The sequence below is a fragment of the Ixodes scapularis genome, unplaced genomic scaffold (genome assembly GCF_016920785.2).
Source record: "Ixodes scapularis isolate PalLabHiFi unplaced genomic scaffold, ASM1692078v2 PGA_scaffold8__174_contigs__length_109621045, whole genome shotgun sequence".
NCBI lineage: Eukaryota > Metazoa > Arthropoda > Arachnida > Ixodida > Ixodidae > Ixodes > Ixodes scapularis.
In genome coordinates, this window is record NW_024609883.1 from 6,515,518 (window position 1) to 6,529,406 (window position 13,889).

The 13,889-nt window shown below is 44.1% G+C and overlaps 1 pseudogene; it reads left to right on the forward strand.

Moving 5' to 3' along the window:
* The first annotated feature begins 640 nt into the window (after positions 1-640).
* LOC115329642 lies at positions 641-13,152 on the forward strand (annotated as a pseudogene).
* Positions 13,153-13,889: the final 737 nt, after the last annotated feature.

The following is a 13,889-nucleotide window of genomic DNA, read 5'->3' on the forward strand; positions in this document are numbered from 1 at the left end:
GGGTAAACCTCCTCCAAAACGTCCTCAACACGGAGGCTTACCTCCAGTGCAATCTTGAGACGCGTTCACCTGATCGTCAAGATCTAACCTTGGCCAGCGCTGGACTACTCTTTTGTCTCAGAATGAAAAGAGGAGCCTGTCCAGTTACGGGTGGAGGTGTCATCAACAATTGGTGTACATACCTCTTCAATTATTATGCTGGCATTCCAGCAGCGTGGATAGCAACAGCGAACCAGCTAGGAACAACGGATAGCAACTGCCTCGGCATGCATATGTTCGAGACGAGTGCGGTATCTCGCATGAGATACCTTAAGCATGGATAGAGCGGGTAAAAGCTTCTCATCCAAAATAACTCCATGAGTTATTTAAAATCACTTTCGGCTCTTAGAGAAGAGTCGTAAAGGCCTTGACGAGAGTGGAATAGGCACCTGCTTTCAGAAGGAAGACGAAGAGGGCGCCACGCGGCTCAGCTGTGCCTTGCATGGTCTTCTGCTTCTAAGTCCGCTTTTGGATGACCAGGACCATTTACGTTCCCCAGACAGTTACCAAGGACTTCCTAACGTCACGAGCTGTACGCTGATACTACCCAAGCGGACCTCGGAGTGACTGTTTGGACAAAGTCGCCACCCACAGCTCGACCATGTCGGCAGCCATATCACTAGCCTTCGCCCCGTTAGGCATAGCCACCGACTTTCCACCGGGGCTCCCGGCTCGCGCCAAAGCCCCCACCATGCCCAACTCCGCTGACAACGCCATGGAGTTCAACGCCCAGAGCGGCCGGACCCTAGCACCACCAGGCCACTGGCAGCAAATTCTATGCGAACATCGCAATCTCAAGAACTTACCAGCAAATCCGCCCCGGCCCTCAGAGCCACATCAGTCTACAAACCGTCCACCTGGCATGCCAGCACCCCGACTACCCGACTACGACTACGAACTGGACTACGAGCTGCCTGGAACGACCGCCAACTCACGCAAAGCTAACAAAAGGCAAAAAAAATACCCGAACACATTTTCAACGCTCGAGTCACCATGCAAATTCAAGCCTCGTAAAATTTAATCGTTGCAGGCACGCCCGAAGAAAACTGTGCGTTCGCGTTGAGCGGAATTTCCACGATCCAGCTGTGCACAGCGACCCGGGACAAGACGTGGGGTGATTAGTGATGGCCTGTAGCTGAGCCGGTTGGTTATCCATGCTTACTGATTTCCAGCTGAATGTTAGGAAAAAGGGTGAGGAGAAAAAGGAAGTTTAAGTCTAAGCACTGACTGAAGAAGAAGAAGCTACCCTTTTAGGATTGGGTTGAGGAAAAGGAAGTTTATTAAAAGGGTTGATAGTCCAGCAGTGTGTTTCTTTCTCTCTTCGTAGCTTTTCCTAACGTTCAGCTGGAAATCAGTAAACGTGGGGTGATCCACGGTCTGGACCCGGGCACCACCACTGCTCAACTCCCTCACATCCTGGCATACAACGGCGCACATATACTACATGCCCGCATGCTGGGCAACTCCACATCGGCAGTGGTCACGTTTGAAGGAATCCATGTACCATTCTACATCAAAGCGTACAGACTTTTCACTCGCTGTCAACCATACCGAAAAACAGTGCAGTGCTGCTCCCTCTGTCGGGAGCTCGGACACAGGCAGGACGTCTGCCCAAATCCCGACACGACAATGTGCGCTCAGGGCCACACAAGGGATCCCACACCAGACCATGAGAGGGAAACACCGTCTTTGGTGAGGAAGAGGAAGTTCATTGTATTTGAGTCATGCTTCCACATTCTCCTGGAAAGGTGTCAAGTATGTGCCACCCCCCTGACCCATGTGCACAAGAGTGTTGTAGGCTGCACCCTGAAACTTTATTCCATTTGTCAGAGTGGGCATGTGAAGGACTGGTGAAGACAGCCCATCATCAAGCGGGGGCCAGCTGGGAACATCCTAACGGCTGCAGCAGTTCTGTTCAGTGGCAGCTGCATAAATAAGACACTGAGAACTTTCACCAGCATGGGGACTGTTTCTGCTACGAGACCTTCTTCAACATTCAGAAGGCCTTTCTCCTGCCCTCAATTGTCTTATGTCCTCCCTGTGCTCTTTTCTCCTCACAACCAAAGTGAAGGGGGCCTAGGAATTGATTGCTGCAGAAAGGAGCGGCCTCGTTCCTGGGCTGTAAAGGACTAAAGTTTAAAAACATGCGACTTTGCCGGGATTTATAAGGCTTAAAAACACGTGAACTTTTCCCGGGCGAACTTTAGTGCAAAGCTTCTACCACGTCTGTTGTTCAGACGGTCTCCATCTTGTGAAATGCCAAGCCGGCCGATCGAGAGCGTGTTTTCTGTGTGCAACTGCTGATGTCTCAGTTCCCCGTCCCATCCCATCCCCCCTACTTTGCCCCAATAGCTTCGTCCGAGTACGAGTCAAGTCGCCCATGTCTCTTGTTACAAGTTTCTTCTTTCACTTATCGCACATTTTTTGCCCTACTAAAGGGCAACTCCGCTTCATTTTTGATATTTAGAAAACTATGTAGCCCTCTTCAGTATCATATAGGAAGACCCCACGTCAAATATTACGATCTAATTCCGTTTATATATTTAATAAACTGGCCAGCAAACCTTCGAGCGAGCCAAGTCGCCGAAATCTGCCAACTCTAGCGTGCGGCGCGAGGCGCAATCATCAGCGCAGTCAATGCCACGGAGTTGGAGCGGCCAACGTTGAACCACTACGTCAGAGGCATGTGTACTTCATTCTCACGTTTTGCTTGTTTTTACTTCTCAGAGCGAAATTGAACGGTGACGTCATGAGTTTCTCCTCCCAGTGTTGGCTGACCGGGCGTCCACGTGATCACCGTAACACGGATGCGCTAGTTTGCGCTGCCCTGCGCGCTTATCGGTCTGTTTCTCCGCTCCCCTTCTCTTTCGTCTTCTCCCCTTCCCCCTTTCCCCAGGGCCATCACCGTCCACGCCATGCAAAGCAACCTGCCCGCGTCCAATAAAAAAAAAAAAAAAAAAAAAACCTGCTCGCGTTGCGTGTCCTGTTTCTCGCTCCCTCCCGAGCATCACAAGACCACGTGGTTCGACGGGGCGTGGCCATGACTCTGACGACCCGAGACCGATGTTGCCTGACGCAACCGAAGTTTCGGTTTCGGTATCTGCTGATGTTTAAATTAGGATTACACAAATAATATTCCACATTTCGCGAATCCGAAGACGTAGAGTTGTTTAGTAGTGCTTTGTGAATGTGAATCACATGGAAGCCTAAATTTTTCGGAATTGAGCGGAGTTGCCCTTTAACGTTCTTCTATGTAGGGTGATTTCAGATAAGATCGACCAAAGGGTGGCTGGTCGACATTTTTAGATCAACTGATGTTTTTATATGACATTGTTTAGTGTCTGGTATAAACGAATCCACACTTAGTTTTGACCAGAAAAAAAATTTGGAGACAAGAAAAATCGTAAGGCAGGGAGAGGTGGACAGTTGCAATAACGCGCACTGATGGAGGGGGCAAGTTTGAAAGTGAATAATTAAAACAATAAAATTAGGAGAATTTTAAAACTTTTTACAAACAAACTATGGGTACAACTTGCTTGTAATATAAAGTACTAATATTTATTAAAAATATATTTAGTTTTCTAAAAATTGCCAAACATGCCTGCTCGAACGACAAATGGCAAACTTTGGAAATCTGTATCTCATGAAATAATTTAATCATTATTACATAACTTGCAGACATTATTTTACTAATATATGGCTATTATTGAAAAAATAAATAAGGTATCTGAGTGACACAATAGTTACAATATATTTAGGCAAACATGGGAAAAAAATCAAACAAAGAAAAATTCCAATGCGAATAAAAAAAAAACCACCACCTTCGATTTTTTTTAAAATTTGTGTACCCTGTTATACTCTATTTCGGCATTCATTTCTATTAAAAACATGTTGCATCATTGCACTGTGAAAGAAGAAACAACTCCCCAAAGTAAGGTCCTCTTTCAAAGCCTACACTTAGCAGTGTCCTATACAAGAAGTGACTCTGCGTTCCAGTTTCATGAAACTTGCACAAATCTTTTAGATACATTTATTCAGATGAGGTCATTGATAAAAAGAGCGATTGGTCACACAGTAAAAGGGAGGAGAAACTATATACAGCATTTTACATAAGCGTACAAAGTGGTATCATATTAGAGACTAATGATTTGAGAAAAGATGATGCAGTGTGAAGTTGTACCTTCCGGTATATTTTACATCTAGAGTAAAATAAATAACTTTACTTCCACACACAAAAACAAAGATATAATAGTAAGATATTTAGGTTGGCTGTGTATTTACGATTACAAACAATTTCAGGTGACAGATGCCATAGTGCCTAACTGGAGCAGCTTCGATGCTCTCGGTGTATGAATGAATCGTGGCAAGCCGATATATTTTATCCTGCTTGAGAATAACATTTTGGGATTTTTTTTATAGTGATCAGATAAAAATTATTAGTAACCACCAACAAAAACAGTAGGTTAAATACCCCGTGAAGAAAAATGTGATAAATAAGATGTCCCTGCATTCAAAATGAGCAGTCCTTGGGAAATCAAATTCGGCACTTTACGCTAAGGTTTTCCTCGCTGTACCCATTTAATAAAGTTGCTTCCAAGCAGATCCGACTGTCCGTGCTACATATACGTCACAGGTCCCATCTGTTGATGACTTGCTGAGCCGCCACGCGTGCCAAGACTGAATGCCAGGGAAGGCGCGCACCGTCAGCCACTCTTCTTTTTTTTGTTCACGATACCGAACAACCTCATTTTCGTCCAGATATACAAGATGCACGCATTTCAGTTTCTTTGATAGAACGCTCACCATTGTCCTGGCCGTCTGAATTGCGCTTACTGAACGTTCTCTCAGGTTGTTCAGCGTGGCCTGGTGCTTCACGAGTCCGCCAACTCCGTCACATGCATTTTTCCCATGTCCAGATGCAGAAAATAACCACTGGGCTTGTGGGCAATCGTCCTTTGCAAATTGGTGAAGCTGGTAGCAATTCTTGAAATGACTGGCGGCGCCGTCACTTACGTACGTCACGTACGAGTATACCGCAACGTTGTCTTCAACCCACTCCTTCACTTTTTCTAGAGCCAAGCAAGCGTGAGCGGCGTCGTGACACAGGTCCTCACTGATGATGGCAAAGCTGTTTGTAGATTTTCTTGTCGTCACTACACATGTAAATATCGAAACTTGTTTTTTTTTTCCAGTGATATGCTTGCACTTCGTCAGGAAGCACGATGGTCCAGTTTTCAGCAAAGTCAAAATGAAAGACAATGCTCCCGCGTTGCATGCACTGTTTTTCATCGTAGATCGCTTTACCTTGCATTTGCCGGATATGGTTGTGAAGTACCCAACTTCCAACCGTCACTTGGATGACTTTTAGGAAAGTCTCAGGTTCCAAAGTTTTTTTCACAAGGTCGCCGGACTCCCATGTTGCAAGCACAATCTCTTCATCCTCCGGGATATCAAGTTCCTGGAGTGTAAGAAACTGGCCTTTTGGGCAGTGATCACAGTCTCCTTGAAGGCACAGTTCTGTTGCTGGGTCGCACAGAAATGCCGAGTTCATTTCACCAGTGTTGAATGTTGAGCCTGTAACGTTCTCTAGAGCGGCAATACAAAGATAATAATTGGCGCAGCACACACAAACGCACACTTCCTGGTGTGGAATACATTGGACCCATCTAGGGCGCAACGAATAAAATTTCGTTAGCCCAACGCCGGAATCGGGATGCTTGTCTTTGTATATACGGAAGGCCTCTCGTATTGAGCGTGTCATGAAGCGCTTTGGCACGAACGTTTTCTCTCCGTTGAGCATGACAGAGATGACGTCCTTCTGGTTGGGACTTTGGCGCGAACATTGTAGCTCGTCTTTCGTGAAGTACTCTAGGGCAGCAGACAGGTTCTCAGGGCTCACCTTGCACCTCGTGTAAGGATCCGGCTCATACCACACGCCATGCTTTTCCTTGAGTTTTCGGGATTTACTGATGAGGTACATTGAGGCCTGTGGAATCATCTTTTGAACCTCATTCTTCGTCAGTGTTGACGGCAGGAGTGTTGACAACGTTCCCGGAGAGAGGTGGCGGTTTCAAAGGCCTGCCGAAAGTTGTCCACCCACTCAGTGCATGTGGAGCATGTTGGTTCGGACGACCCCGATGGTGCGTCCCTGTCGCACGCAATACGTAGCCTTGAGCGTATATTCTTGACAGCAACCTGCTCCAGTTCTGTCTGCTTTCTCTTGACATAGGCAGGCCTGTCCCGACTTCTTACGACGCTTGGTTGTCTCAGCGGCGACACATCTGTAGGTAGTATGCTGCGATTTAGATCTTTAATTGCTTCTTCAGCTGGCACAAATATCTCAGGGCACTGCTCTGAGCTTCGCATCGAGATCTCCTTAGTGATGTGCATTAAGCAAAGGTAGCACAGGTAGTCCGTCGCACTCACTTTGGTGGAACAGTCAGGCGGAAGAATTTGCTTCAACGAGTTTTGGTCCAACTCGCCAACGCTTCGAAAATTCCGCTGCTTTGGTATAGTCTTTTTGTGTTTGCAAAAGTAATCTGCACAAAACACTCGTTCGGAGCTCCAGGACGTCTTCATAATGTATACATAAATAATAGAAATTAAACCCCAACTGATGGCATATAATTGCCAAGTGAAAGAACTACTGGGTGCACAAGTGACAAGTCCGAGGCTGAGGAGCTCACTCACTGCAAACGTACATTTGAAAAGAGAGGTCACAACTGAGGCTGTCGGCAAAGCTTGATCCACGTCAAAGGAAGAAAGAGGGAAAGTCTCCAGACAAAAAATTGTGGTCAGCGGCCTTCGAAAAAGACTTTCCGGAATCGCACTGTCGTCCCTCCACGCGCTGATATGAAAGCACCCAAGCTTCTACCACGTGGTTCATGACACAGCCTGAGCCATGTCGGCGACCGGTTCGCGAGGGGTTGGCGGTGGGGTTACGTTGATGGTCACTCGGATTAGCCCTTGCTGTACTGAGCTACCGCCTGCAGTGCCTTATCGCCGGCTGGTGTCAACAACGAGAACACACACACCTGTCTACACCAAAACTACAAGCGTTCACCGCACACGCGTCGCCGCCGCTTTTAAGCTTTTGTGAAATTGCTTTCTTTTGCCGCGGAGAACCGCCTTATCTTAACTACGCGCCTGAAATCCTTCCAGGCGGGCATACACAATATCAAGCGTTTCGAGAAATGCCCGTAGAGTAGAACTATGGGAAAATTCGGAGCCCGCGATGCCGATATCGTCGCCGTTGTGTTAGTACGCCATCGCGTACTGCAGTCCCCCGTTGGGGGAGGGGGGGGGGGGGGGGGCAGTCTTACTACGATAACATGGCGACAGCGTTTACACTCTATGTATTTACGCGAGGCTCGAGTATTTGGGGATAATGCTGCCGGTTGGTGTGCCCCTTTGTGCCTGATATTATCGCCCTTACGCCAGCGAGTGAGATGGCGACAGGCATGACTGCTCAGTAAACAGGCGTCGGCGGCCATGTTTTGCTGGTTGAAGCGAACCCCCTTGTCCTTGACAGCGAGCGGGGAAATGCGAAAAAAAGATTGTATCGGCCGTTTTGCCAGAACTAGCGACGAGTGTCGTCTGCGGTTTCCGGCAACTATTTTGCCATAATCGTGAGCTTAGCGAGGAAATGATTTTTGCTAGCCACAGAACACTACCACGCAGAAAGGGAATGCTTGAACATGTTTTCGTTCTGGATATATATCAGGGATATATATGAGAGAGAGAGAGAGATGAAGGTAGAGCGGAAGAGGGAATAGCATATAGTGTCGCAGGAGAATAAAGTAAACAAAGTTCCTAGTGGCCGATGGCTGCATGATCTTTTCTCGGATCACTAGTCCGTAATATGATACCTCTTTGTACACAGTAGTTTCTCCTTAATTTAAGTGTGTGAACGATTTCTTTAGTTATCATTGGCCTCATCTGAATAAAAATATATAAAAGATGTGTGTTGGTTTCATGAAACTGGAACTCAGAGTCAGTTCTTGTATAAAACACTGCTAAGTGTAGGCTTTGAAAAAGGACCCTACTTTGGGGAGTTGTATCTTCTTTCTCAATAAAATGATGCAACATGTTTTTAATGGAAATGAATGCCGAAATAGAGTATAACAGGTTACCTAAATTTTAAAAAAATCGAGGGTGGTGTTTTTTTTTTTATTCGCATCGGAATTTTTCTTTGTTTGATCTTTTTTTCCATGTTTGACTAAATATATCCTAACTATTGTATCACACAGATACCTTAGTTATTTTTTAAATATTAGCTATATATTAGTAGAATAATATCTGCAAATTATATCATAATGATTAAATTATTTCATGAGATACAGACCTCCAAAGTTTGCCATTTGTCGTTCGAGCAGGCATGTTTGTCAATTTTTAGAAAAATAAATTTTAAATAAATATGATTACTTTATATTACAAGCAAGCTATACCCATAGTTTGCGCCTAAAACGTATTAGAGTTCTCCTAATGTTATCGCTTTAGTTATTCACTCTCAAACGGGCCCCCTCCATCAGTGCGCGTTAATGCAACTGTCCACCACCTCATGCCTTACGATTTTTCCTGTCCCCAAGTATTTTTTCTAGTCAAAACTAAGTTTGGATTCGTTCATACCAGACACTAGACAATAACATATAAAAACATCAGTTGATTTGAAAAAGTCGACTAGCCATCCTTTGGTCGATCTTATCTGAAATCACCCTGTATTGCCTTTCGCCGCATCTATATTTGCGTCGTACATATAATAAAATAAAAGATAGGACACAGATTGAAATCATAAGTTAGATATGCTAATTATCGAAATGCGAAAATCGACCCGAGTGATATATCCATCATTGTCTAGGTGGCCCAAGCTACCGTCCTTTAGAGGCATGACAGCCTGATCCATTCGTTCTGTTGCTTTTGCTCTCTTTGTGAGAAATGGCTTTCAAGTAGTAATCATATGGTTAATTAATCATATTAATAATACAGGGGTGGAACTCAGGAAATGTACTTGGGAGCAGCCACGGGAGCAGCTGAAACAGGTGTTCTGGAGCAGGTTGGGAGCAGCTAAAACTACGTTCTGGAGCAGGCTGGGAGCAGCTCAGATCAGTATTCATTGCACTTTAGCAAGCACGGGAGCAATTTCAATAGCAGCACAGATGACTATGAGTGGTTAGGGACCTAGGTAGATGGGATAACAGTGTAACAGATGCGAAAACTGGAAACATTGTGAGCCTTAATGAGAATCAAAAAGCAAGTACCCTATGTTTCTGAAGATAGCGTCCTTCGTATTTTCTGAGTGGCTTTCAGCTACTCAAAATGCAAACCAGCACTGCTTATCGCACAACCCACACATGCTCGACATAGTCATGATATGTGCCAACCACGTGACGTGCTTAAGCAATGGACCTGCAGTTGCACGAAAAAACAGGGCAACAAATTTCGAGTTTATCCTATTGTGCAACTCGATATCGAAGCAGCAGGCTACGATTAATGAAGTTATCGTATTTGAAGCGATAAGCAGGAGCAAGGTTAAAGTACGCCGAGTAGATCTACCACTCGCGTAAGAGCTGCTCGTCGGCAAGGTTTCGGATCGGACCGCGTTTCAGTTCTATAAAATCACGATTTATTTTGCGAGAATAAGGTTCCAACTTCTAACGATGAAGTACTAAAAGAAATATTTTGCTCATTTGTTTTCAACTGGCTGACGTCCGGATCTCGAATCCCGGGCCGCAGAGCCTCAGGCAATCTGACGCTTAACGACTCGACCTCACTTCAGCCGACTTGCTTAACCACTTATGGTTGAAGAATAACAATCCAGTCGCAAGTGGTGTAGCGCTTAGAATCCGAGCTTTTTCGCGCGCTTCCGACTCGGGATGCACAGGGAGAATAAACGGAACAAAGGTTTGGAAAGCCGACCAGGCTAAACGCGCTCATTGTTGCTAATCGAATCAATGAAACCGAAACCAAGACAAAATAAAAAGTTTTTTGGCGCACGTTTTGCGATTTGGCGCATAATGGCGCGAGGTATTGGCTGTGGCGCAGTTTCTGCAATATGGATCAGAATGGCGCAGACACATGCGTCTGGCGCAAAATTGCGCAAATGGCGCAGCCGTTCCACCCCTGTAATAAGTAATGTAAGAAATAATAATAAAATTATATAACAACCACTGTCTTGTGGCAGTGGTTGTTATGTAATCATCTTGATTTTATATCTAGAATTACACCTGAGAAACTTAAGTCTTCTGGAAACAGTGATACAAATGATTGAGACAGTCGAGGACCCTGGCCAGATTTAATGAAGCGATCACCCAAAGGAACCAACCACCTCGGCCCATAGCCGCAAGTGACTTACCCCCGACTCTTTCTCTGCAAGCATTTGAAGAGATAGACGCATTGGAACATTACCTATGCACCAAAGAAAACAGAGATAACCTGGTAAATTATAAAAATTCTTGGGCTTAGCACCTTGTCATTAAATCACCATCATCTCAATCTTAATTGTCCATAAAGTGCTAAAATGGTAAAGATGTTTTGTTAGCTTGTGAAAAAAAAAGGTACCTTTAGAAGCCTAAACACTCACTTAGCTGTATACGACAAGAAAATAAGTATGAAGTTCCCACGAGCATATCTATCTTCGCAAGTTTAACCGAAACCCTGGAGAACCTGTAAGGCTGAATGTAATTGTGTTTTGTTTGTTTGTAGCATTGCATTCTTATCTTGTAAATGTAATCTGTTTTTTGTGTGTGTTTTTTTTTTGTTTTTTTTAAGATTCAAGTCCTTGGCTTGGTTGGTAAGAACACGATCGCAGATGCAACTCGCTGGATCTTGCGCCGCTGCATGGTGGACGATATGGCGAAAATTTACTGCCTCACGGGACGAAAAGAAAAGAAGTATTTCGAGGCGCTCATCCTTTTAAAAGTTGTCTAAGGTATGTACCAAAAACGTCACTTTTGAAACGTTAAGATAACAGCTTTTGAGGGCACCAGCACAATTTTATTCATGATCCGCTTTTGATGCAAACCCAGCTGGTATCATAATATCAGCTGTTTTGCCAACAATGTTTTAAAGAACGAGTGTTAACACTTCATAACTAGCTCGTTATGAAACCTAAGAATCTTACCGAGGAACGCACATATAACACTGTGCAATATGTGACTTCATGTCCATAGCTTTACAAAACCAAAAGGGGTAATCTCACGACATATGCAGCTACTACAAGATCGAAGAATGAGCAGAGTATACTACATACCAAAAAGTTACGGCGCAAACAAACTGGTGATAGTTTAACATTATTAAAAAAACCTGAGAAAGGGGGAACGGAAGGGCAACATAAACACGAAGTTGTCCTTCCGTTCCCCCTGTTTCGGGGTTTCGTCTAATAATATTCATGCCAAATGTTTTTTCGTTTGACTACATCCAATTAGCCATACTACCACGAGCAACAGTCCACATAGAATGAGTGACTAGTTCGCCGAGCAACGCGTTGATAATTAATGGATTTACGAAGACATGGTATACGATTTTCAGACTACTACCTAAGCATGCTGGAAATGAGACAAGATATGGCGGTCAAGTTTTTGCTGTTCTGATCGATATAGACCCATTATGTGTTTACAAGCGCGAGGCACTTCTTGCCTCCCAAGTAGCTTCCGGTCGCACTTGTACGGTAAGCTATGAGAGCTTGCATTTGGTACCGGAGGGGACGCTATAAATTCTATCAAAGCAAGAAAGTTAGAGATTCAGAGAGGTGCTTCTGCTGTGCTATTTGCGACTCCAGCGAACTATAGAGGGCGCGCTGCTCAGGCAAAATGGCGGACGAAAGGAGGCCGTTTTCGTCGTTCAGCACGCTGACCACCACAAATTCCTGCACTGCAGCGTAAAATCAGTGTTACATTTGAAAGCAAAGCGATTTTTCGACGGTAGAAACCTTCTTCTAGTCAGTGAGTAGGAATGACAAGGCGGAATCATAAAAATATTTACTGGAAACAATGTTTGTTTCTATGCTGCCTACGAGATCCAAGCAGCGATAGCAGACGGCAGAGTCGAAACGACCTCCTCTCCTGAGCTTCTCGGCGCTGCCACTACGCAGCGTCGATTTCACTGGAGTCGCGAATAGGCAGTTTGATACTTTAGCTCCCTGTTACAGATAAAGAAAACGAGGCAGAAAACAAAAGCTCTTCTCAGATCCTAGAAGTTAAAGGGAGAATTTAAAAAAAAAAACATTCCAACTATTGACATAATAAATTATGTGATGAGGAGCATTAGTTTCTTCTCATGCCCAATGCTCAGCGTAGATGTGCCTTGAAAGGTTTCACAGCTTTCAGTATTTATTAGAAAAAACATTGTTTTTTAATGAGCTAGTACAATGATGATTACAATTAATTAACTAAACCATTCAAATTTTCTAGGGGCTGTGCGAGTAGAATTCCCCAATCCAAATGACACAGAAATCGCAAACGCCACTGCAGAGTGGCTGCGCTTTGCAAAGTTCCGGTTAAAGAATGCGGAAGTTTCTTTTTGTTTATAATTATTTTATTGCTGGCATATTCTGTATAACCTCTCATGTTCAGCATTTATAAAATGTTCAGAAAGCGTTGACTGCACACTTATTATGCACACATGAAGGTCCTGCACTCGAAAAACCCTGACACAAGGGAAAACAAACAAAAAAAGCACGAACTCAACGCACATTACTGTGGTCATGTATTTTCTTTTTCTTGTTTCAGGGTTATTTGAGAGCTATCGTTTACCAGCTCGCCTGCACATGAACTAATTTCATATGGAGGTAGCATTTTCTTTTTTCATATGTATTCTCAAGTGGTTAACTGTTTACTAAGCATGTCAGTTTCTTCTATAATTAGGTCAGCTCTGTTCTGTCCTACTTGAAGCAGTTCTATTGATTTATGTTCCGTAGCCTTCATATTAATTCTAGTCCCACATTTGATATAACGAAAGCTTTTATGTGATATTTTGATCCAGATACTAACCTGCATTAATTTCAATATGTTAATATTAACATCTATTTTTCGGTCATCTGTTAAGAGGGGGACTTCTGTTGTACTGCAGCTGCATTTTTATATGTTTTCCTCCAGAACTCAGAACAAGAGTGATTAGAATTAAGATGCATCTGCTAGTCATGAAAAGAAAAAAGAAAAAAAAACACTGAAGGACATGCTGCACCGTAGTTTGCTTTGTGCTTGGCTGCATTGTTTTTTTTTTTGTTTTTTTTTTGTAATCAGTTTGGATAGATGTATACAGACAAGAATTTTTAAATAAAGCTTTGACCTACACTTTACTATTTTTATGCTCTTCCCGACCTTTTGCAGTACTCTGCGTGATTAGGCATCGCGTTTCGGAGTGTGAGGAGCCGCTCTCAGGTACTAAGGGCACAACGGGCCTGCTATGGCTACGCACTGGCGGCACCTCCAATTATCAACACGGTGCCCGCCGTTTCTTCCCTTGCAGCTGAAAAGACGGACAAGGGGAAGCGGCAGTAAACTCTGTTCTTTCTTTGGACCTAATCGTGTCAGCTATCGTCGCCGGTGGCGTGCTGTGCGGCGAAGAGGCGTTAAGAAGCGACGCCGGGTTGTGGTGCGAAAGTTTAACTTCAAAAATTGTTTTCTCGCTTTAAACAAAAATTACTTCGATTAAACTTTCAGAATCAACAAATAATCAATTGCTCTTCCAAACCCACCATATTTTGTATTTCTACTTGGACCACCTCAGGGTAAAATGAACGGCTGTTTATGAGTCAAAACACACTTTTGGGCAACTTCAGGATTTTTTTTACTGCGAGATAATTAATTGAGAGGTTTAAACATTTTTTATAGATTACATACCTGAAGGGCAGC